This window comes from Ascaphus truei, chromosome 4 (genome assembly GCF_040206685.1).
Source record: "Ascaphus truei isolate aAscTru1 chromosome 4, aAscTru1.hap1, whole genome shotgun sequence".
Classification (NCBI taxonomy): Eukaryota; Metazoa; Chordata; class Amphibia; order Anura; family Ascaphidae; genus Ascaphus; species Ascaphus truei.
In genome coordinates, this window is record NC_134486.1 from 75,880,308 (window position 1) to 75,904,971 (window position 24,664).

Below are 24,664 nucleotides of genomic sequence, written 5' to 3' on the forward strand. Positions count from 1 at the left end.
AGTCAAAAGGGGACACAACCAGTATCACTAACTCAGTGAACAATTTGGGGGGTTTTATGCAGTCCTTCACATTACAGTCCTAATTCTTGTGGGTAAGTGCTGACAGTGTTTATTAACTTATGTCCACTGCCTCACCTCCTCACTTGATATCATCATAATAAATGTGAAAATATTTTTGTAGCATTTTAACAAATGTAATTTTTTTGTGTGCACGGAATGACTAATTAAGTTTCTTACAGCCCTGAAAATGTTAGAAATATAGATATACCGGGGCGGGGGTTTGGGGCCCAACATCCTCACTGGTTCGTGATGTTTTCTTCTAAGCAAGATGACACACCAGTCTTACTAAATAAATCCATCAGGCCATTATGTCCTGATAACGGTGTATTAATGCAACCAAAAGGTTCATATATTCAATATCATAACATTGTATTTCGCAAGAGTGATGTGCCATCCTCTTTGAAGAATTACTGGATATTTGCAGAAGCCAGGACTGAGCTACCCAACATATCTTTGTAAGTGTCACGTTTCCACAAATCCTTTTATGTCGCCCACAAAATTAACGTTCTTTTCTTCTGCTCTAGCACCATTTTCAGTTTTTGGGGAATCCCTAGGAAGTAATTCTTTAGCTGACTGAGGTTTTATATATGTTTGGATGTGTTTGTTTTTATTCACTGTAAAAATGATAATCAATAAAATGAATTAAAACGGTGTAGAGCCTACAGTATTTGTAAGAAAACCTGGCTTTTCACAGTTTTTTTTCTAGTTCCTAATCCGTTCCGTGGTAGATGTGGATAACATTTTGTGATGACTTAAGTTGTATATATTTTTAGGATGTCACTAGATTAATCAATCAAGGATATTGAGGTTAAAAGCCAAAATAATAACAAAATGCTTTGGCATGATACAATATAACCTGTAGCTGCCTTTATCGGCCGAGAAAGCTATTGATTTCAGTGAGAGTTTTCATCCAATAACGTTGTGATGGGCTTCTCCAGAGCATATTCAATACAGCTCTTAATCATTTATGTAGATTTCTTCCATTTTCTTATTCAATTCACATTTCTTATATCTATCAACACCACTGTGGCCCATTCATTATTTTTTTATTATTATGGCTAACTGTCCCTCCCACCCCTTTTTTCCCCTCTCTATTTGGGGTTTTATTTTAGCATTACACATACATAGTATAGTGTAAAACTGTCAATACATATGCATGGTTTTTAAAATGTGAAAAATACAACGAGAAAGAGACAATGAAATAAATGCTTTTCCAGCTGTAAAAACCCATGTCAAGGGATCAAGCCACACACGTAGTTGAGGATAAGTTTGGAAGAGCTGAAACCTTGGAATAGTTGTGGCAATTTATGGCTTTTTCTGTACTATGTAGTGATACTATTTATTGCTAGATAGTCCATCGTCCGACACCCCACCCCCCATCCCCAAGCCCCCCCCCCCCCCCCTCCAAAGATTGTTTCGCAGTGATTTTGTGTGTTCTGAGTTTTGCTGCCCTTTAACCAACAGGGGAGTTCTTGTCACAGTAGGGTTCTCCCTTTTTAGTTTTTCAGTGTGGTTATAGGGCAGAGGGGGGAGTATCTATAATCACTAGAGGGCTCTAACACGGTTTCCAGTGTCTGTGTTCTCTAGGTTGGAGACGTTTTAGATGGTACTAATTATTACTTTATATTTGGCATATTGATCTTCAGGGGTTCCAAAATATTTAATGCTTCGACTTTTTGCCAAATTAAATATTACAGGGAATCTCCACCAAAGTTAATAGTAAACACATTCCTCACCATTTCATCTCGCTGTAAAAGAAAATAAATTGCTCTGTGATATAAACCTCTCACAGTTTGTTTCCTCCATGTGTTTCATCTTTTCCTGGTACATATAAACCTGTCTTTCACTGTAAAAAATCATTTAGAATAATAAGTCTTATTCTGGAGGGTATTTTTTTAATGATTGTATACCAACACCAATGACCACGTAAACTTTAAAGAAAGTCTGGCTCCTCCTAGTAATAAAGTATTCCAATAAAATTGTCATTTATGTCCAAGGGTTTCAAAACTCATTGATACTGTTTGTTTGATCTTGCCTGACATTTATGTTATATTGTATGTGATATGTTTCTATAATGTAAATATAGGATTATTTTGTCAGTATCCTGTCTGCAAAACCAGTGCAAAAGTAGTGCGTAAAGTAGCATGCAACATATAATGCATATATATCTTAAATAAGGGACTTTAATAAATCACACAAACAAAAAATTATCCGCTCTGCCTATTGGAAGAATGGATGCCAGAAAGGAAAGGTACTGTTATACACAAGTGAAAAAAGAAAGAATTCCTCACGTACTCTGCACTCACAATTCCTATATCTCATTTAAAATGTAAACTATAACATTTAATACTACTGTAACAAACATTGTTAGATCATATTATGGACCTGGTAATTGACATTACCAGTTTTAAAATTTCCACCACACAAAAATGACCAAACCTTGTTGGTCCCACGAGCCAATAAGAAGTCGTACTGTCATTGAATACAACGTTCTATTGGACAAACAAAAAACCGGTAAGAACACCAGTAGCTTAAACGTGGAAGTATCTCCGGAACTGTGGGGTATCTGAAGCTGAAAATAGTACAGTTCAGCTGCTGAAAAATGGGAGGAGGGGGGAATAGTTAAACTGGATTTTTGGTTTAAAGAAATGTATTCTAGAGATTTTTTCCCCCATATTTCTCCAAAAAGAAAGCTGGGATGTAAACTTGTAAATGAAAAGCAGTGTCCCCCTTGTTTGTAAATACGTAATAAAATAACGATGCTTCACATCTTCTCCAATTACCACACTTAGACCACTGATGTCATATATGGTTTGTTTTCTGTTTTGAGATTGACAGAGCAATGCCATGAAAACCTCATTCTGCTACATTAGCATGTGATTGTTAAGGTCTCGGATATGGTGCCGCAGACCGTGCGGACACTGAGCGAACAGACTGTCTTAAGGCAGTGTTCGCGTCCATGCGGCGTGCGCGTGGATGTGGGAGGGGGCGCGCGTTGCGCAAGAAATCAGTTCAAACTGATTCCTTGGTGCGACAGGCCGGTCACGTGAGCGGTTCTCCCAATAAGGCCCCCCACGGCCCGTCTAGTATGGCCAGGGAAAGGACCCGCTTTCCCTCAGCCGCTGCGCGCCTCCGCACGGGAGAAGTCACTATGTCCGAGGCCTAAAGCAGCAATCCTGCCCATTTTGTTTTTTTTTCCTATCTAAACTGGCGGGTTCCACAGAGCTGATCCGTGATGCCCTGACATCCAGGGCATAGCTCCTGAGATATTTGTAGTTTTAATATGCCGGCTTTAGCATAATAACACTATAAATATGGGCCCCAGGACTTCAAACATGGCCCCAAGGTCACCAATGTAAAGGTGCAGTGTCATCTCCAGATGACGTTCCTGCTTTTTATTGGCTGCCGCTACAAGCCCTGACTACGCATCATTTTAAGTCTGCTGACTAAACTAGTACATTTCTATACACAGTGTTTCAGCTTCCGAAAGTTCTGAATCATATACTATACTATATTTCTTTTATGTAAATGGTTTCCTCCGAAATCCGATGGTGTTTGTTTGGGGTTTTGTCTCCTTAGTGCTTTGCTTTGAAGTAGAAAATCCAATAAAGAAAATGTGTGCAGTGAAGGCTGTTGCTCTCTTTAATTCAACATTGTCACTCAGACCTTTTTTTCCCTTATACACTCATTGAGGCTGAATTATCAACATTTCTCAGTAAAAATGTCCCCCCTCCCCTCAAAGGATTAATGAAAGTCTTTCTTTTGAATGGCTGTAACGATTCCTTTCATGATCACAGTTGGCTATCGGGTCACATGGTTTTCTATGTATGTATTTAGCAGGCTACAGCTCAGACAAACTGTTGGTGCGCCATGAAAATCTTTAAAAACCTGGTAATCTCCGGCTTGCTGCACAAGTTCCTGACATTTCTCTCCAGCGATCGTAGGGTGAGTCATGGTGATTACAGCAGCAATCCCACTAACCCTGCCAAGTGAGCTATGTTGCGGAAGATGTGAGGCAGTATCCAGTATCTGGTAATTACTGCGTTTTATAGAAAATAGTCCTTTCAAGTGCCAGCTTGTTTCAGAAAACAAGATCCCGAATCCCAATCCATTCCAGTTAAAAAATCCAATTATTATGGAGGCATTTAGGGAACTCAATCAATTTTAAGATGTATCCGGCTCTTTCTTATTTCAAAATCAAGAAGATTACAGATGTACAAAAACCTAAAATCTGAGGTTTCCCCAAAACATGAAATATATTGGAAGATGGAGAAGCACCTCCTTCTCTGAATCAAGGAATACTGTAGTTTGATACGTAAACACATTCCCACGTGCTCTGTAAAGTTGTAGAGTAAATGGTAACTTGGCTTGGAAAAAAACAGGGAGCAAACAGAAAACTTTATCTTCTTTGAGTGATAGGATGACATAGGCACATAAAGCTGCAGACCAACCAATAGCCTATATTTGTGGGTTTTTGTTTTTAATAAATCAGTTCTGTACTATGATAAAAATACTTGTAGCATTTTTTTTAAAAACAACTCTGAATGACATTTTTATGTATTATAATGTAACAACCATGTTTTTGTTTCTATAGCAACCATTTACAAAGTCACATCCCCTTCCTCTTCTGAAACAGACTCTAGCACACCCCTTTTTGAGCCCTGCTCTCTCTCTAGCAGTGCACCAATTGTAGCTAGTGATTGCCTGGTCACATGATCTTCCCCACAGAACTTTGCATCTTTGGTCCTCTTCTTCTGTACTAACAGCCATTTAGTGAACCCCAGAGCCGAATCTTCGCCAATCGATCACAGGAGAACGGACCGATCGGCAACTTAGCTAATTACTTATGATTGTGTGGATTGTATTGATGCCCATATTAAAAAGGAAAAATAAATAAATAAAACGACAGCTTGGACTGCTGCTTTACACTATAATTGTGCTATATATGTGTACTTTTAGTGCAGTTAACAGTAACATGGATTTTTCTAGGCAATTGTGGATCTAGTTGTTCACTTTTAGCTGCCACAAATTCTTTACTCTTTACTTCATTTTCAGTGTCAATAGTTTGAGTTTTGGTCTCAGGAATAGATTGCTGATGATAAATACACCTGGAAGAAAGAGGCATTGAAAATACAGACGGGATATCATTTTCATGATTACATGTTAAATATGAAGGTGTCTTTGAGGCGATATAGCAAAGTCTCCTAACTGGAAATATAGCACCAGATTTATCAAAGAAAGAAATATGTTTAACATAAATATGAATGGGGGCGCACGCGTGATGTCAACGCGGATGCACGCGGGCTGAGGAAGCTCTCTCAGCTTTAAAGTCAATGTAGGAAAGTCAAAAGCGTTAAATGTAACGTAAACAGAAAGGGAGGTTGAGGTTCTCAAAGGCCATTTTGGCTACAGGTGGAGACAGACCCATTTCAAATATCTGGAGATTCACCTAACTAGAGACTACAATTCACTATATAAATATAACTATCCTGAGCTTTTCTCTAAGATAAGAAAAGATCTACAAGCCTGGAATTCCATTGTATCTCCTGGATATGGCGTATAACTGTGGCTAAGATGAATATCCTTCCCAGACTTCTGTACTATTTCCAGACATTACCAATACTTGTCCCGCATACAAATATAAAAGAAATTCAAAATCGAATGATGCAATTGGTTTGTAATCATAAACAACCAAGAGTAGCCAGATTAATTATGTTCGAGTCTAAGGAAGTAGGTGGTTTGGCAGTACCAAATATTTTAAAATATTATATAGCCTCTCACTTGGGACAAATGGTGTACTGGCACTCCCCATGAGGGACCTATGCTTGGGTGAATTTGGAGAGCTCACTAAAAAGCCCGGTCAGCCTGCCTTCTTTGTTATGGTCGAGCCCCGGGGTTGGTACTGGGAGACAGTCTGACCCGATGGTAATCGTATTCACCCTAAAAATTTGGCAGCTAGCAAAAAAAGAAATAAAAAGTTATATCAACCCCATCCAGACTTACGCCCTTGTTTGGTAACCCAGGGTTTCTGCCGGGATTCCAGGGTCAGGGTTTTGAAACCTGGAGACATAAAGGGATTCTAGAGATGGGAGATCTATTAGAAAAAGACAAGCTGATGTCTTTTGAGGAATTGATGAGAAAATATGGTCTACCTCTAACTGAGATGTGCAAATATATAGAGGTCCGACATTTTGTTCGGCAGGGTTTCTATGGGGAGGAAATACCTAGATACACGCGATTCGAAGATCTGTGCAAAACAAAAAAATTCCAGAGGGTCTGATTTCATCTCTCTATCAGGGTTTAGTCCCTCAAAAGGATACCCTGGATTATAAATATATGGATCAGTGGGCTCTGGACTTCCAGACTGAAATAACAAGAGAGGACTGGGAAAATATTTGGGATTGTGCAGGTAAAATCTCTATATGTACTGTAACAAAAGAGAATTTGTATAAAATTCTGCTACGCTGGTATTACACCCCCAAAAGGTTAAAGCAAATGTTTCTGGAGTCTACTGATAGATGCTGGAGGGGTTGTGGGCAGATAGGGTATCTAGAGCATATTTGTTGGTTCTGTCCAATAATGCAGATATATTGGGGGACAGTTCTGAAATTGATAGAAGATGTGACGGGGACCAAGATGCCGTTAGATCCAGTTTTAATTATCCTGGCTAGACCCATGGAGGATGTGAACCACTATACAGTTAAATTGATTTTGCATATCCTAACGGCGGCTAGATGTGCTGTAGCAGCAACGTGGAAGAAGATTCTTCCGCCCCCCAGAAGAGAGGTTATTAGAAGGGTTAATGATGTCCAACTAATGGAGAGACTCAACTCATTTCTGAACCATACCACAAGAAAGTTTGATAGAGTTTGGGAACCTTGGGATGCGAGATAAAATGGTTATTGCCCCCCAACCCTTTTTTTTTTCTTTCTGTACCCCTCCCCTTCTCGTCTTAATAAAAATATAAGTTTAAAAAAAAAAAAAAAATATGACTGCATTTTACAATCTGGTGCAGTTTTCTGCACCAGTATTGCCCCAGGTTTGAACGTATCAGGTTTTTTATAAATAACTCGATGAAGTAAACCTGAAAGTATGGTTGTTGTTGTTGTTTTTTTGGACACTTCAAGCCTGAGTCATTGGTGTAGTGGATTGAACTAAAAAAGTTTTTTTTGTTTTTAACAGCTCCTATAATTAATCATTCTGACACCATGGCAAATATTCACCAAACATCTATTCATTGGGATATATATGCAGTTTTAGTGCATTTCAGAGTAATATAGGTCTTCCTGGTAAAATATCATATATATTTCTGATTTAGATAAGACAAAAAGTAAGAGGGAAGTTGGATTTCAACTTCCCCAAATGTAGGTGCTTTGTTGTAAGGGTTGTATGAGATACACTTGGATAAATTAATTAGTACTGGCAACCAAATGGCCATCATCAACTGGCTAAAAATTAAAGTGTGGGGGGGGGGGAGGGTGAAAGAACCCAATCAGATGGGGTGTGTGTCATCCTCCTAATTACTCTACCAGCAAACTCAACAATACAATTTCAATACAAAGAACTTAACTGCCTTCATGGAATTGTGCTGAAATACATTGAAGATCCCTCTGGCACAGAAGAGATTAAATAAAGAATGTGAGAATGCCAGGATTAAGACTGGGCTTGTGTCTATTTATACTTTAATGTTGTTTACAAATGTACATGACACCATCATATGTAATCATGGTAGTGCCACATCACGTGTAGTTTGTCTGAAACTGTTCTAATGCATGCAGTGGCAGAGAACAGAGTGCCATAAATCCAGATCAGGCAAATAATTTCAAGCCCTGATTTCATAAGAATTGAGAAAGTTTAGGTCTGGACTTCTTCCTGTTTAGGCCACCATGGAGCGTATCAGACTTTTAAGACCAGTCTGGTGCTTTCCAAGTGGCCAGTAGGAAGTAGTGTACTCCCCATTTGCCATTTTGTTGTATCCCAAGTGAGTGGTGCATTTGAAGTCCCATGGAAGAAAAGGTAAGACCTATACTCAGGGTATAATCGCCCTTATCACAAACGTTTGTGGGTAGGGGTGTACCTATTTATACAGTAAGGCATTTTCTATGTTCTTTATCTTATATTTTATTTTGTTCAATGTGAAAAGTATTAAACGAAGAAAGCCTTAGACATGTCATGTATCATCGCAGCAAAGTTTTCAGTCATTACATAATCTCACAGCCTTTGTCATTTTTCAGGTTAAATATGTCAACAGACCATGTGACTGCGTAATGCGAAAGACCCCAACAGTAGGATAAATGAATGAATGAATAACCAGATACTTGTAGGGGGGACCCCTAAACATAAACTTGATAGAAGACAGGTACTGGGTTGCAGTCCCGGATGGTAAGCTCACTAATAAGTGACGCTGTTGTTAACAATAACAACAGGAAGATTGAGCATAATAACACCCAATAATGTACCAATTGTCTAAATAAAGTCCTGAACAGGAAAACATGTAGCAACCGATTGACTCACTCTGAGTGCTGCACAGTCCATGCGATCCAAAGGTGAGGGGTCCCCAGGTGTGCTTCTGTCCAAAGGGTAGGCAAGTAGAGGAGAAAAACTGGAAGAGCACTACTGTAGGTATCAAAAAAGTAGAAAGGAGGGTGCGTATCCTATAAAAAGATTATTTATTGGTCATGGAAAAACAGGGCAATGGAGAGCCCTACCAACGTTTCACGCTTCACAGAGCGCTTTCTCAAGGTATACATATCACAACTTTATTAACATATATATAGACACAGAATGACATAACCAGCCAATACTCACAGCTCACATGCGATCCACCCACTTTGATTGCTAATGGTTTTCTGATGTGTATACACCTAATCAGTATATTCAGACACAGAGACGACAGTGACTAACTCCGCACCCAACTACCAATCCGGAGACATGCGTGGGCTAGCAACCCCCGAGTAGTACGCGCTTGCGCAGTAACCAACTGAGGGAGGGTCCTCAATGTCAATGGAGGCCGTGGGGCGTGGGGAGAGCGCGTCATCAAATGGCCCTGACTGTATACCTCACTGGGGCTCTAAGTGCGCGCGCAACTGCACTCTGCAAGACACTAGTACCTCCCCGCAGTGGGAGCAGACACAGTGAGCTCCGGACCATCGGCGGAGTGCGCTTGCGCAATACCAACCGTCGCGTCAGAGGCTCACAGAATACCCCAAATGTACAACCTACAGTAGTGCTCTTCCAGTTTTTCTCCTTCTCTACTAAATATGTCAACAAAATGTTGAACAACAGAACTTTGTTCCTTTTCCCTAAATAATATCTAAGGAACCTACCTTACAACAATATATTTTTTGTGAAATTTAATTCAGCCGTTCTGCTAAAGAAGAAGCAACAAATCTTCATTCGTCAAAGTTCTCATTTGAATTATTTTTCTCCTTAGAAACTACAATTATATATTTTTTAAAAGTGGAAAAACATAAACTGAGGCCTGAGTTGTCCCCAAGTCATTTTTTCAATGACCTCCATATCACCACATCTCAAGGAAACCACTTCCGTCTGATTCTTCTCAACTCCCCTCTGCTTCTTATATTGATTCCTCTCTTCACCTGCACATTCTTCAACCTCTTGGCATCTGTGGTTCGGCCCTCTCTTGGTTCTCCTACTTACCTTTCCGACTGCTCCTTAAGTGTCTATTTAGCTATCTCTACTCTACTACGCATCTCTCTTTTGGTGTACCTCAAGGCTCGATTTTTGCATCCTCTACTCTTCTCTATGTATACACTCTTGCTGGGTGACCTCATCCTTTGGATTAAGCTATTCTCTCTATGCTCTCTGCACCTGACCTTACACCTGCAGTCCAATCACAGATTGCCTATCCACAATATCTACATGGATGGCCCTTCGTCGCTTGAAGCGTAACATGGCTAAAACAGAGCTCTTCATATTCCCTCCCAAATCAGAATACTGTCAATAACACCACTATCCACCCAGTCTTGCAAATATACTGTCACAGGGTTATATTTGACTTTTCATCCTCCTCTTCCTCTCCTTATGTAAGTATTATTACGGAATCTCGCTGTTTCTTCCTTCATAAAATTGCAAAGATACGTCCGTCCTCTGTTCCTCATCTAATAAACACTAATGCATGCCCTTGTTTTCTGGCCTCTGTGCCTCATACCTCATTTTCGTACAACCCATTCACAGTGCTGCTGCTCGAATAATCTCCTGCTCTTCTAGGTGAATATCTGCTTCTGACATGCTGGCTTTCTATTAATATCTATATAAACTACAGAATTCTCCTTCTTTAACGGTGATGTCTCATTACACCCTTACTTGCCTCTTATTGTCGACCCAAGGGTGACTCCTCTTTGCACATTTTACCTCAACAGCCCTTTTACATCTTACACATTGGTCCCAAATCTCTCCCCGCTTATTGATCTCTCTTCCAATCAATATTAGTCAAGCATCTTAATTTTCCATTTTTAAAGTCCAGCAGAAAGTCTACCTCTTAAGAGAAGCATTTCATTAAATGATACTTTTAGATAAACGTGATCTCCCCGACATGCACTTTTAATATCTACACTTTTACGCCTTATGTGTCTGTAAATGTCCCAATATATCATTAGATTGTAAATTCATCGGGGAAAGGCCTCCTCTGGCATTATATTGTCATTTACTTATAACCAGTGTTCGACAAACCTATACATTTGCTCGCCCCGGGCGAGTGGATTTAACATCGTGGCGAGCTCCTATAGGCCCAAGCAGCACACGTTTGGTACTAGGTGGCGAGTAGATTTTTTTGTGTGGCGAGTAGATTTTTTGGTGATTTGTCAACCACTGCTTATAACCATTGTTTGTACTTTATTTAATTTGTAATTTAATTGTGTAAAGTGCCGCATACACTGTTGACACTATAGACATAAAAACATTCATGCATAAGGTCAACGTTCTAAACCTAAAAATTATGATTCTCATGAAATTCTTGCTCCTTTATGAATATAAAAATATTTCAACCAGTACATACCCAATCGGATTGGTCTTTAAAAGTGACGTCCCCCTCTCCAACAGATATTGGCAGTCCTTTAATTTATTTTTTCTACATGTCACTGATTTGGGGCTACTGATTTTAGCATAAGCAGCCTCACAAACTTCAGTGGAATCTTGCTGATATATCAGCACCATGAAAATGACATTTTATTGTGCAGAACTCCCAAATCTGTTCCTTGGAGTTTGACATCCTGGAATCAGAGTTGCAAAAAAGTGAAATCTCCACCCCACGTATTTCCTGTTTTTAATATTTGCTTAATACTTGTTTTTCTTACGCACGCACGTGTGTGTGTGTATATATTTATATATATTCCCAGTTGAACCTTTTTTTTCTTCAAGGACATGGGAGCAATCAAAACACCAATTAAAACCCGCAAACAAATGGTGCAAACAAATCTAATTAGATGTCATCAGTGTGAAACCTGACGTCAGCAGGTATTCAAGAGCCAAAGAAAAGAGAAACACTGCTTGAAACAGTTTTGTGTTAATAAAGATTGTAGATGATGATCCATGGATGTGACACACATACTAAGAGAATGTATCATCGTTGTAGAGGTAAAACTCATTAGGTCCATTTTTGGCAAAACCGCACCAAGTGCACTTCCTGACTTGGAATTTCTTGCTTTTTCTTTGAAAAACTAATTACAGACACCTCATCTTCAGAATTTGTCAAATCAAAATACCTTCCTTTTTAAATACAGAATGTTTCCCGTCAAAAAGAATATTTAATCGCCTTTTTCTCAGTCTTCAAAGAATGTAGTAATGATTTTTACCTCTACAACGAAAATATGAAGACCGAGGAGGAAAGTTTTATTAAGAAAACAAGAAAAAGAGGAATTATTGCAAATTAAAAAAAATAAATAAAAAAAACCATGAACACAGAGCTGTAAACAAGGCATGCAATAAAGAAAAATATGTGAGAAATGTGTTCTCTTGCCACCTACAATGTGGAGAGAATACTACGGAATAGCAATGTGGATTACAATCCCTAATGTTTCAGGATTTGTCAAACTAGGCCTGCTTGTCTGCACTGGTACAAACACACACACACACACACACACATATAAATATATCATATTATACTGGTATATACATATATATATGTATATGTACCGGGTGCTCCCTCTGGCCTGACCCACCCAATCTCATATTGGCCCGTGTAGTCTAACCAGTCCCCCATTACAAGGCGTGTGTGGTGGTGCACCTGCAAGTAACAGGACTCTTGAGTCTCCCGCTTGGTGTTATTAGGGGATGTCATCAGGACAGGTAGCTGAGGTAGTGGGTGCGAGTCCAACTTACTTCATGTGCAGCGCCTCCACCTCATCAGGATCTGTGCTTCCGCAGGGAGATGGTCCTGGTGAGGAACTCCTTCTTGGTGGTGCCATCCACTGCTGAGTAACTTCACACTCACCCAGTGGAGGTATCTTTAACAAGGGCATCTTTATTTGCATGGTGGTATGGGCAAACTGCCCCTCACAGATAACAGCTCAGCCACTCATCTCTTTGCAGCACTCTCTTAGGAAGGTCCCTTGTCCCTAATAGAGCTGCTTTCCACCTTTCTTTCAGAGAGATTCCCCAGCTTCTCTGGCTGCTGTAATCTCCTCTCCTGAGCTGCTTTGTCTCTCTTTTGAGCTGCGCTGTCTGTCAGCTCCTTTAACTCTGCTGCTTCTGCTTACTCTGCTGCGTATGCTTACTCACTCACAGCTAGCAGGAGACACTGCAACACTGTTGCAACCTTCACGTGCCTCTCAGTTAACAGGCAGCACAACAACAGGAACTGAACTCCTAACTTTAGGCAGTGCTGTGTCTTATATCACCCCCCAGAGAACAAACCTGCTCTGTACCACTAAGTGGGGGCACAATGCATGTTGTCACTTCCTTTGGGGACATATGACACCTCACCAGGGTGTGAGGGCAAACCTCCATGATAACTACTGGCATTCCTGCATACTTACCAGGTTTACTGCCAGCATGAGAAAGAGATATGTACACCAATCTTACACATGGCTACATTCTCCCCCTGGTGGAACCCCAACGTCCCGGCTGGGATCTAAATTTGCGGAACCTTCCTTCAGGTAGCACTGCAAAACATAACAACACATTACAGTACATATCTTTTCATCATAACCATAATAGATACATCCTAACTTTAGATGTATAACAACTAGGATTACCTCATGCTGGAGTATCCATTACTGGGACTACTCTACCCTCTTAAGGTGGCTTGCGCAGAGCATGGTCCACTGGGCTTAGAGCATCAATGCTGTAACACTCTAGGGGACATACTGTACACCCACCATCAGCCCATAACTCTGGCCTGGATGCTAGTGGACTGAGAGGATCATGCCCATACACCTCCCTAAGGCCTCTCTGGGAGATGTAGACTACCCCCTCTTGACTACACCACGTCTCATCTAACCCGCCAGGATCCCAATTTTCTGAATCAAGGGAACCCATTTCAAACATAAGTTCGTTCTCCCAGGGACGATGAAAATTACGTACCAACTTTTGGCGATCCCTAATAACTCTTCCTGACAGTGAAGGCACATAGGGGGCTCTCCGGGCTATAGGCACCATATGAGCAACATTACCCAAATCCCCAGATGAAACTCCCAATGTTCCTGGAGACCCAAAATTTGACCCAAGGCTCTTAGGATCACATCCCACCCCAACAGTACGATTGTCATCATTAGTGCAGTATAACATTCGTTGCATAGACATTTCCCTCCCCGACCCCTCATCGGAGACAAAACAGTCACCCCAGTCCAGATTTTCCCCAGTCCATTCTTCAGAAGTGGCTCGGGACTCCCCAGACAACCCTTGGCTAGACTGGGACCCGTAGGAAAAAGTGACAGGGGCAGGGGTTTTAACTATGGCCTGGGGTTGGGCATAGGGAAACACCGCCGGCATACGCGGGGCTACGACCCGCAACTTCTCGCTACCTTGCCCAGTACCATCGGACTGGCACTCCGGTTCACTCGCCTCCTTACTCCCAGGCTTCCGCAGGGCCTGCTGGCTCTTCTCGGACCCAGGCAACCGGGTACAGCTGCTTGGCCGAGAGGACACGGCCATCTCGCTGGACTCGCCGCCATCTTGCGTTGGGTTCCCAACCGGAACCTCTTCCTCCAGAACGACATCCGCCATTGCCACCACCGGCGCCTGTGGGGGGTTAGGAGGTTCCTCACCACTCCGCTGGCTTGCGATGTGTTCCTCTGTGGTAGGCCGGACTGGCTGTTGTAGAGCACACGGGCCTACATCATGGTCCGCAGCCGATGGGATATCTTTATCTTCAGCTTCACTTGTGTGGTCCGCCGGCTGGCGCATCACCACCGCTGGTTGACTACTGTCTTCAGTAGTACAGGATGGGGATAGGGACATCTCCGCAGGGGAACAGCATCGGGGCGCTTCGCAGTCGCTGGTGGCCATCGGCCTGAAGCGGTCCTGCTCCGGCGGTACCAGTGGTAGCGATCCCCCTTCTCCCTTGGCAGTCACCTTACCCTTCGTTGATTCCGTCAGGAATGGTTCCATCATCTGGGGTTCCGGTTTTGGAACCGGATCTGGAGCCGCGGTTAGGGCGCACGGGCCCTCTGTAGTTGAGGTAGGCTGGTTAGCCGCATCTTCCGCTACGGGTTCCGTAGCACACAGCAGCACTGGTTTTAGGAACTGTGCCTCGCAGCAGGCACACTTGGGTCCCCAGCTCAATTCGCCATCAGGAAAAGCACACTTGGGGCATAGGCACCGGACGTACCTTTTTCCTTCGACTTTCACCACCTGAACCCCTCGTGGTCGCTGATAGGGATCAAAGTTCATACCACCAGAGAGTTTAAGGTCTTTCTGTAAGCACGGGCACAAAAGAAATGTTACATACAGTCCCTCTGCTGGCCAAACACCATACAACTGCGGATGTGGTTCGCTGCATTCTGTTTCTTTCTTAGGGGGAACAGAAGTTGCTACTGGCAGTTCACTGTGCTCACTCCCCCTGGTGGACTCTAGAGGAGGGTCTCGTAGACTTGTAGGCTGACCCAGCACAGGGGCGGAGTGAGTCATAGTCCCTGAGGGCGCGGCTCCAGCTTTCGCGCCACACTCCCCAACAGCGTGGAGTTTTCTCGTTGGCGCCAATCCTGGCCAACAATTAGCAAGCTGCAAAGTTGCAAGACTTTCTGCAGCTGGCCCACGCGGTGTCCCGGGAATGCGGGAACCGCCATTTTGGTTAGTACTGTCTTTCTGCATCACATTTGAGGTAGCGTTTGGCTGTTTGTATATTGAATGATAACAAAGTCCATTTCGTTCCTCCCATCTAGCAACACTGTCGTCCTCACTAGTCTCGAGGGTACTTTCCCGAGAGCATAGACAGGACAAACCCGGCACAGCCACGGCTGTCACGCCAGTCTCCAACAGGCTCACAGAAGTCTCTTCTGTAGCTTGTTCTTCTTCCACGCACAGGTCATATGCATGTTCCTCGTTTACCCGCCTTCCTGGACCTTCTGCGCTCTGCAGATCCTCCATTCTGACGGTTCTCTCTGCCCCCTGCCATCCTGGACCTTCTACTCTGTGCAGATCCTCCATTCTGACGGGGCTCTCTCGAGAAGGGACACTTTCTACCAAGGAGTGGTTCTGACTCTGTGCTGAACTACTCACAGTGCAGGGGCGGGGCTCTGGTTTTGGCACCCACACCCAACCCGGACAATACTCTGCAACAATTTCTTGCACAGTCCTGGTGCTCTCCCGACTTGGCGGGAGCCGCCATCTTTGGTGTGACTCACTGCTTGAGAGAGCCTCCAATCTTGCGGTCGCCATTCTTTTCTCTGTTATAATTTCTGTTATCGCACATGGAGCTCCTCTCTGCGGGGCAGCTGCCACACCGATGCAATAAAATGCCTTGTGCACCACCTTGTGTACCTAATGTAGATCTGACTCGTGTTTGCACTACCTCAGGCTAGGCTCACTCTTTCTGTGTCTACTGTAACACGTTCCTCCAGTCTGTGCTCCTTGGTAAGTGATCTGGAATGGAGACTAGAGTACTCTGGCTCTTCCATGCAGTACTTTGGGCGTCGACCTACTTTTGGCTAGCCTAGTGCGGACCCGTCCAGAATTCCTGCTCTCAGTTACCAGTTTACCCCTTAGGCGTCCCCCGCTAGCACTACCTCAAGGCGACTAGAACAGCAATAGCCCCCGGCTCCAGACTCACTAACCCCTTACGGATCCCAAGGCGTCTTTGCGGCATGCATCTCCAGCATCTCCCTGACTACCCCTGGCCCCGTCCCACGCAGCACAAAGTGGCAGCAGACACTTTCCCTGTTCCTACTGTGTGCCTAGCAAAAGCCTGTCCTGTTGACAGGTATCTCAGCAGCGCCTCCAATTGTAACGGGTGCTCCCTCTGGCCTGACCCACCCAATCTCATATTGGCCCGTGTAGTCTAACCAGTCCCCCATTACAAGGCGTGTGTGGTGGTGCACCTGCAAGTAACAGGACTCTTGAGTCTCCCGCTTGGTGTTATTAGGGGATGTCATCAGGACAGGTAGCTGAGGTAGTGGGTGCGAGTCCAACTTACTTCATGTGCAGCGCCTCCACCTCATCAGGATCTGTGCTTCCGCAGGGAGATGGTCCTGGTGAGGAACTCCTTCTTGGTGGTGCCATCCACTGCTGAGTAACTTCACACTCACCCAGTGGAGGTATCTTTAACAAGGGCATCTTTATTTGCATGGTGGTATGGGCAAACTGCCCCTCACAGATAACAGCTCAGCCACTCATCTCTTTGCAGCACTCTCTTAGGAAGGTCCCTTGTCCCTAATAGAGCTGCTTTCCACCTTTCTTTCAGAGAGATTCCCCAGCTTCTCTGGCTGCTGTAATCTCCTCTCCTGAGCTGCTTTGTCTCTCTTTTGAGCTGCTCTGTCTGTCAGCTCCTTTAACTCTGCTGCTTCTGCTTACTCTGCTGCCTATGCTTACTCACTCACAGCTAGCAGGAGACACTGCAACACTGTTGCAACCTTCACGTGCCTCTCAGTTAACAGGCAGCACAACAACAGGAACTGAACTCCTAACTTTAGGCAGTGCTGTGTCTTATATCACCCCCCAGAGAACAAACCTGCTCTGTACCACTAAGTGGGGGCACAATGCATGTTGTCACTTCCTTTGGGGACATATGACACCTCACCAGGGTGTGAGGGCAAACCTCCATGATAACTACTGGCATTCCTGCATACTTACCAGGTTTACTGCCAGCATGAGAAAGAGATATGTACACCAATCTTACACATGGCTACATTTATATATATATATATACACACACACACACACACACACACACATCGCAACACTTTTGGAACTGACTGTAGTACAGTACTTTGTTGTACCTGCCCTCATGTAGACAGACCTGATGTGTGTATGTTTCACATTGTTTCTATTTATTATGGAAGTTCAACCTATTACATGTTTTGCATACAATGTAAACCCATTTCTCATGTCTTTTTCCTTACTGCATGCCTTGTTTACTTTTGTTTTGATTTTCTATTTTGTATTGATTCCCCCCATGTCTCTGTTTTGTTACTTTAAGGTTCCTCCTTTTCTGTCTTTATATATTTTCGTCTACTTCACAATGGACATACAACTGCAGCATGCTCCCTTTATATAGTAAGGCACTGAAACAGCTTCTTGTAATCACTTATTCCTAGCCTGGTTAAATCTATCAACAGGTTGGGATGCATGTTAAGACACATTAGTGTCTTACCTTAAAATCCACCTGTGGGATGTTCATGAAAGACATGCAGAATGCTCATTCAGCTTCACAGTGTGTCTGTGAAGTCTGGCCAAATGCTTAACGCACAAGTTAGAAGCCGCAGCAAATCTTCCTGAACTATACCAGTGGGTATTGGAGAAATAATTAGATTTTACCAGGTCACAGCTGCCTTAGAATACTAAAAGCTTTAAGAAATTCTGTAATAAAACTAGATTTGCTTTAATATGTTTATCAGAGTTTTTCTGATTTAGAAACATGGTTTCAGCAAAGTAGTGTCTTAAGTGCATTACACAGAGGATTACCATATTATAACTCATTGTTTAACATAAAGGGTTTCAGCTGGACAGCACTCTAATAATAAACTCCAATTTGCCAAGAAGAGAAGTTCATTATGTCAGGGGAATTTGCTATATCCGTTATAACTACTGAAACAAGTAAAAAGTATTTGGCCATGTTGTTGTATAATAATATACTGGTAGGATATTACTGTCAATATGTTTGTTATTGTTTCACTGTATAATCGCATTAGAACTGATTGTAATAGTTTAAATTACCTAAATAAATTGATTCTATTGCCGGGGACTGGATCAGATGCTGCTACTGTATATATGGGATTTCAAGATTACAGTGACCTGTGTTGTATTGAAAGCTTCTCATAAAATGGAAACGATTTTTCATGGATGTAGAATTAAATAACATGTTACCTGTTCGTCCACAGTGCCGATCCTATTTTAACATTATTTCTAACTCCGAAGCAGAAACCTGAAACTTGTCAACACTGGTAGTAAAAGGCGTCGCTAATAAATGATCCATGTATGTGAATGTGACTTTTGGTGGTGTATTGTGCCTACTATTTAATTGTAAATGTATATTGTTTTAATTATTTTTTAATTTTATTTTTTAATATTGAATAGCTTCCTTTTAATGTAGGTACAGGTGCACCCCCCCCCCCAAACCCCCCCAAACAAAATATATAGTTAAATCACTAACTTCTCATTTTTCTAAATCTTAATTTTTTTGATGTTATTTAATTGTATTAATATTTACTATCATCCGCTATTACCATAACAACTTCTGAGTGTGAATGGCAGGGCCATTTTAAGCCCCCAAGGAGGCAATGTTTTTTTTAACAGCAGATTTGTTCTCCACAGTTCAACTTCAAAGAATTGGTCTGTTAAACACAGCAGCAAAAGAATTTTGCAATGGTAAAAAGAAAGGAGACATTTCATTTTAATAGTGAGTAGAGCAGATTGCGCCTCTGAGTGCCAGGAGGGGCCGCTGCCCAGAGTGTCTCTCAGTATAGTGACCGCTCCGTCACAGATAACGGAAGAGGAGGAGACTTTCGATTCTGTTCTTTCTGAATGTGATCTCCCCTAAATAAGCAATAAGATTGACATAGCTACTTCATCATGGGGCCACTGCAGGGCCAGACCCTATGGCGTAATAGATCTGTCTATAGGGCAGCAAAAGGGTTAATGTACCTTGTTTCTGAATGGCTCATTCAGGACACACAAAGTGAGCCTGCAATATATTGTATTTGGGGCTAAAAATGTCCCCTGCCGTGTCTGTTTAATAAATTCCACCTGTGCAAACCAGGACATTTGGTAGCTTTATCCTTTGACTTTTCTACTCTTTTTGCCTTCTGGAGAATATAAAGGAGTGCTATTCTAGGAAAGTGTAACCAGGCTTTAATTGAAATCCACTGTACCTTCTAGAGGTATCATAGGAGAGGGAGACGTACATGAAGTACAGTGGAACAATGCACTCATTGTTTTGGTAATGGACTATTCAATACAAACTACTTATATCGCCTGTGAAAAGTGACCACAGTGGGGGGAACTTTTAGAAATCCTCACAAAAATGTTTCACATCAAGACTTTTCTAAAGTGGAAAGCAAATGAAGGATTATACAATGAAGTATGTGATGTGAGCAGCATGAAGAATAAAGAGTTTTCGCAATTAACGAAAAATAAAATTAACTATTTTAAAATGAAAACATTGTGAATGTTCAAAGATCTGCTTTATACATCACCATTAATCACAGCAACGTTGGAACCATTGTTGTTTGTTATAAAAGCAGTAAGTGTGGTCTATCTCATGTTACTATAGTACTTGTGCTTTTCAGAATTAGGTTTTTCAGGCCGAAATGTGCAATACTATTCAACATGCATTTTATTCTGAAACAACACACACAGTCGCTGCAAATTCAAAACCCAAACCCAGTACGCTATATATATTTGTCACAATAGGAGTGCTATTGGGTAGTGATCTAATATATACAACAATACTTATGAGAAGCACAACATACTTATGAGAAGAACAACAGATAGTATTTAACTTAATAATTTGACATATTGGATGAAGCATTGGGGGGCTTCTTTGTCTTTTTGTTATTATGAAACACACATTAAAGCTGCAGTTCAGTCTTTTTTTTTTTTTTTTTTTTTACATTTATTTTTTTACTACAATAGTTTCATGTGTGCAATCTCTAATTAGCTAAAGAACAGTATAGCTGCAGCTCAATTCGTTTTCCATGTATTGATAGGTCGAAATTTGGTGACATATTAAAAGCTGGCATTTGTTTATAATCTGCTTGTCTGTCAGTGGAAGCTCATGAATATTCATGAGCACTGCTGCATTGACAAGTCCTAGAGGGAGGGCAGGGCTGACAAAGGGCTGTGCCAGAGCTTGTGACAGGACATGAAGGGGCAGTGCCTTAGCAAATGGCTGTTAAAATAGAATACAAGAAAATTGGTCTTTCAAAGTTGTTTTTTTTTAAACAGAAAATGCTAAAAGTATTTTTTCTTACTACAGAACTGATTTATTAAAAAAAACAAACATGCAGGATATTGACTGAACTGCAGCTTTAATAATTGTAGAAAAGGTGATACGTGATTAAGTACTTTCCGGGTTTTTTGCAACTTCTATATATGTTTATGTAGGTGGCACATTTGATGAACTGGCTTCTGATGTTCATTGTTCTTTAATCAACACCTTTTCACTATGCTTTGTGAGCTTGATTAAGTCAGCTCTAACTTTTTGCGCTCAGGCTACTGAAAAGTAGCTTAAAAGATATAAGTGCGTTGTTTTGCTGTGAAGAGTAGTATATATGCACTGTAAATAACTAAGTATATAGAGAAAGTTCATGAGAATGCTTGTCTTTTACACCGCTCTCAGTCTATAAATCATTTTCTGTAATAAAAAGTGTAATGCACCCTGAACACAACATCAAAGACAATATTGCGCTATGATTGGCTCACGTACGTCACAAGAAGACACTGCCCGCCTGTGTTATTGCTTCTGGTTGTGGTTTAGTGTGACGTGGCTGAAAGTGAAAGGTTAAATGTATATATATGATTTCTCCCATCCCCACTATTTTACCCAGTTTTTTTTTTTCATCTTTTTTTATTTTTCCCAATTGAATCCTGGTTTTAATATATAGAAAATAAACACCAAAACAACTTAACAGAATTTTTTTGCTAGAAATGAAAACTAAAATGAGGAACAATATACACGACCTAGCTAGTCACCATATTGAATACGGGCTAAATAGAAAGAGATATTGTGTTCCATGTGATACATTGATAATAAAAAGCTTATAATAATATAATGCAGCTTTTTTAATGGTGACTCATTTCTACTAAAAGCATTGTTATCATACGTTGTAATCCGTTATCATGTTGCTCTGTTCATTATTTAACACCTCATTCTGCAGTCATAGGTTGCCAATTCATATTCTAAGCTCTGTAGAATAAATGTAAATATTCTAGATCAAATAAAAATGTGTAAATCGCACAAATTGACTTGTAAAGCATATTGATCACACAACACAAACATAATTGATTTATTAGTTTAGCTTAATGTTAACATTGTAACAAGCCCAGTAAGATGTAAGAGTAGTTGCAGAGTTTTGTCTTGAGTGAAAGGTAACCACATTTTTAAAACCACGAATGCCTGGAGGAGTTGTAGCACGTGGCTAAACGTGTGCCAGTTTCCACCAGCATCCAAACAGTTAAAGAAGGATTTTTATAGGACAAGCCTGGGTGTATAGCAGATGTCTGTTGTTTTTTTTTTGTTTTTTTTTTGTTTGAAATGATCTCTGGTGTTTATAGTAAAGACCCCCAAATAGCCACCTCAGCTGTTTTTTTCTTCTTTCTTTTTCTCTCTGTTTTTCCCAGTAGGCCTGGGGCAAAGGGCTTGTCAGTCCTGAGATGCCCCTGATGTAATCAGGTTCCTCTCTTCTTCCCCTCAGCTAGTTTGAAAATAAACAGAGCTTCCTTATCAGATCATATCCCATTGACAAGCAGAGGAGCTTGTTGACTGGTGCCAGAAAAGGAAAAGGCCTGCAGCCAACAAATAACTGACAATCGTTTCACACCCTTTAAAAAGCTCCCTTTTTGCTAGAGTTTGTTCATACAAGTTGATAGTTTCTTAGAGAATTGTTATATTTATAGCTGAAAAAAGCCACTTTTCCGCAGAGGTATAATATTCATAGAGCTGTGTTTTATCAGCAGAGGTATAATATTTGTAACCCTCCCTGCCTGGCTCCTAGGGAGTATGCATCAGTGTCTCTTATAGTGGCTACTCAGGATGCATTACCTTACTCAGGGTGCAGGCTTCATGTGGTTTGGCGATGAGGTAGAAATGATGGGCGCCAGGAACTTTTGTAGTACAAACAACACTCTTTTTTGCCATCTTTTACCAGGGCTCTTTGCATCCATTCACAGTACACATAGTTACGGATGTCATCAGCACCATTTGGTTTACTTGTACTTGACTATTGCATCCCCGGGTGCCCTCACTTAACACACTTGGGAGGTGCGGACACTCGTCTGGTTTCTGACGAATTGTCCTGTTCCCATTCTGCATAATGTCCGTCATGCTCTGTCACTAGGGGCCCCTTCTCGGGTCCTGGCCGACTCAATATGTATAACGAATTTACATCTATAAATATCTCTGAACTGTGACTCCTAGACAGACTATGACTGAGGCCTGTGTTGACCTGCCGGTAGAGCTAATCTTTTTTGCATCCTGGGACCTCTGTAGAGTGAATCCTCTTCTGTGAACCACTGAGTTTACCTTGGCCATATCTCGGGACCTTATCTGAAGGGGTACTGTCCCTAACTAAAATATAACAAACGAGGACTGGTTCTTCTTAAATACTCAGGAACATACACTTTAGCTTTATATACTGAGGTTCCTCCAGTCTCGCCCCTCCAGGAAGCTAATCTCTAGAACCTTTTCCTTCCTGTATATATAGATCTCCTTTGTCGTCTCTGTCTCCAGGTAACACTGGGCGGGGATTAGCATCGACTAACTCGCCCCCAGCCCCATGTAATAGGAAAAGGCATTACTCTCTATGTCGGTCCGCATCAGTAACCCCTTAAGGCCATTGTAATCCATAGGGGTGTGGGGGGAGGTACATATTCATAGAGCTGTACTTTATCAGATGAGTTATCGGATGAGGTCATATTCATAGACTCTGTCCACTAAAAGGAAAACTCCAGAAACTCCAACAAGGGAACATAGAGCAACTCCAAAATAATTGACTATTTGTCGTAAAATACAGAAACTCTAAGCACATTATATGACTTCAGACCAATGCATGAAAATATTACGGCCTGTCCAGAAACAATAGCAAACTCCTAGTGTCAAGATAGTCAAGTGTCCAATATGCTTCAGATGGTTCAAATGGAAGGCTAGGCAATAGCTGAAATACAAAATAGAACGTTGGTCTCCCATAGGCTGTACTTGGATTATGAATTACTATTGAAGCTGCCAATCCATTCAAGAGAATGAATACCTTAAAGAGAATGAATACCTTAAAGAGAATGAATTCCTTAAAAGCGTACTGTGTAATTGTTTCACAAAACAAGATAAGGAGATTGAAGGGTGATCAGAGGCCAGGTATTATATTGCCTTCATAAGTAGGAGAACTAAACAAGTGGAGGGATAAAGGAGGGTGTTTTGGGAGATCCTGTATTCTCACTTTTCATGCCTTTGTAACCAAAAATCTTATCTAGCTTGGAAGAATAAAAGCCAGAGCAAGAGGTTTCTGATTTCTGGTTTTTAAAAGGGATCACCAACATCAAATCAAAGATATTCCTAGAATTTGCTGTTTTTAGAATTTAAAGGGTTGTCTCGTAGAACAGGCAAAAAATTAATAAATAACATAAAATATTCAACATATTTGTGATTGGATTCTTTGGAAAGATTGAAGCACTTTTAAAGAAAAAAACATTTATTTATTTATTTGTGTTCTAGGGAAAATTAATACCCTTTCATTTTTAATGCCTGCACTAAAATGCATGGACTTTTTAAGTATGTCCACTTTCATTTTTAGCTCTTAGGCTAATGATATGGTTACTTATCAGAAATAACAGCAAAATAGTAGTGGTTGGCACTTTGCCCATATGTATGTGGTTACACAATCAATTTGATCATGACATATTAGGCCAAGATTGTAGAAAACCTCCAGTGCTTTTGGTTACCATGAAACATGAGATGTAAAAAAATGATTTTATATTACAGGCACCAAAACGCCTTTATTTGACCAATATCACGGCAGTTGGTTCACTTGGGAATAAATCGTGTAAGATTCAGTTGCTGGTGTATATACTGCATGAACGTTTTGCATATTGTATTTTAAGTGTATAAAAAAATTGAAGTAATAAATGAGGTTTCAAATAATATCAAGTGCTGTCCACCTACTGCCCGTGTCACCTCCAAGAGGTTACAATTGACAAATTGAGTCATGCAAGTACTTAAGTCAAGTATCTTAATTAAAATCAGTTGATCCCAATTGCATGACATTCTTCTAGTAAGTGG

The 24,664-nt window shown here is 41.3% G+C and overlaps 1 protein-coding gene across 2 annotated transcripts in view; it reads left to right on the forward strand.

Moving 5' to 3' along the window:
- MACROD2 (mono-ADP ribosylhydrolase 2) overlaps window positions 1-24,664 on the forward strand; it is a 1,806,074-nt gene that overhangs the window by 312,196 nt on the left and 1,469,214 nt on the right. The window lies entirely within an intron of this gene.